Below are 2,017 nucleotides of genomic sequence, written 5' to 3'. Positions count from 1 at the left end.
GTAGCCAGATCCATCTGCTAGCTCGGTAGTACGGAGAGAATAAAAAAAAATACAACACAAAAAGGAAGACACTCGACTTGCACCCTCTCCGCGATTCCGAGCGCCCCACAACCTACTTTTTTACGTAGCCCGTTTTACTGCCGCCACGCCGCTGCGCACCATGAGCGAGATCGGCACACGCGCCGCAATATGTGTATGTCGCTTTTGCGCAGGTATTACACTCAACCATCGCGACACGATGCGATCTTCGAGAAAAACCTGGACCACTAAGCACCACCAGCAGGAAGAAGAAAACTTTATTTGTGCAAAAGACGAGAACCTTTTGGCCGTGGATTCTGCGACGTTACGCCGACTTCAAACGAACATATGTGCAAACATCCGCAGATTCCGTACGTTCTACCCCACAACAAAAAGAAGTAGAAGAAAATGTAGAACGCTCTGCTTCTTTCTTCTTACGGTGCTTCGGCGTTTTCTCGGCGTCTTGTACCAACTAGCCGAGCAAAAAGTTCTGCTGACTCGTGATGCAAGGCCGGCGGTAGATAGATAGATAGATAGATAGATAGATAGATAGATAGATAGATAGATAGATAGATAGATAGATAGATAGACAGATAGATAGATAGATAGATGATAGACAGACAGACAGACAGACAGACAGACAGACAGACAGATAGATAGATAGATAGATAGATAGATAGATAGATAGATAGATAGATAGATAGATAGATAGATAGATAGATAGATAGATAGATAGATAGATAGATAGATAGATAGATAGATAGATCACAGTGTGCGCCAAGAGATATTGTGCTTCGTCTTCTCGTGAGCTCTATTTTTCTTGCGCTACAGTTAAATAAATTGCCGAAGCTATAGCACGAAGTCGCCCAACGCCTGAAACAACAACGAGGAAAAAAACGGGGGTTTTTCCTTTTCGTGTCGATTATGCCTACCGTTGTCGCGCTGTAACTATAGACGACATAACTTTGAAACAACGAAACCGAACGATTCAGGAATTTAAGCTGGTCGCTTCTAGACTGTTGCTAGGTTTTAGCTGGGTGATACTGAGTTGTTTCAAGGTTGATTCTGGGTGCACAGAGGTTGGAGTTCAACCACAGACAGTTATAGACGCGACGCGGTTGTCCAAACTTTATAGACAGAAACTCGCTTTGAAACCACACGTTGGCCGCTCTCGTAGATCTGCTGGCACGTCGCCGTGGGTGTATACGCCTTCCATCGCTTCGTTGTCTTCTCGCAGCCGCTGTCGCCTTTCCCATTCCCTGTTGTTGTCTTGATGCACGCAGTCGACGTCCTCGGCTCACCACCGTCGCTTCGCAGCCGTCGCTCGGCGTTCATTTTTTGGGGGACCAGTGGTGAGTGGAGGCATACTAATTGCACAACTTAAGCGTTACTAGTATCAGCCTTATGTTGGCTCACGTTTATACTCACGCCTACTCGCACATAATTAGTCGCACTAGCGACTAAAGTATGTGTGAGTTATGAAGGGCGTCAGTTACGAAGAACGGGCCTGGAGAGGGGGGAAGTACCAGAACCTGTCCCCCGGGAACTCTTTCGCAGGTAGTTCTTGATGAAAATAACTCATGTGAGTCGACTCTTTTCAATGACCTTGCTGGATTGTAGCCAATGATATCTAATATTTGAAGGTACGACATCGATAAAGTACCAATTACTCGAGATGCCGGAGTTGAGAAGCATTGATAGCATGGTCTAGAAAGCCAATTCTACGTTAACAGACTTGCGAGTCGACTCACTCACACTCACACAAACAGAAATCGAGCCGTGAGGCTTAATTGACTCTGAGTGAGTGATCGTTTGGTGAGACTGACTTCGAGAGAGTTTGGAAGAAAAATTAATTAGTGGGTCAGTGTGAGTGCGAGGGAGTCCGGTTGAGGAAAATTTTGGAGAGGCTGAGTGCTAATTTGTTCCAAGGACACAAACTGGAAGACGCTTGAACTGCGCCTTCAAGTGCAGGTCGCAATATCGAAATCGGGCCTCTGGC

Source organism: Rhipicephalus microplus, chromosome 5, assembly GCF_043290135.1.
Source record: "Rhipicephalus microplus isolate Deutch F79 chromosome 5, USDA_Rmic, whole genome shotgun sequence".
Classification (NCBI taxonomy): domain Eukaryota; kingdom Metazoa; phylum Arthropoda; class Arachnida; order Ixodida; family Ixodidae; genus Rhipicephalus; species Rhipicephalus microplus.
This window is presented reverse-complemented; position numbering follows the sequence as displayed.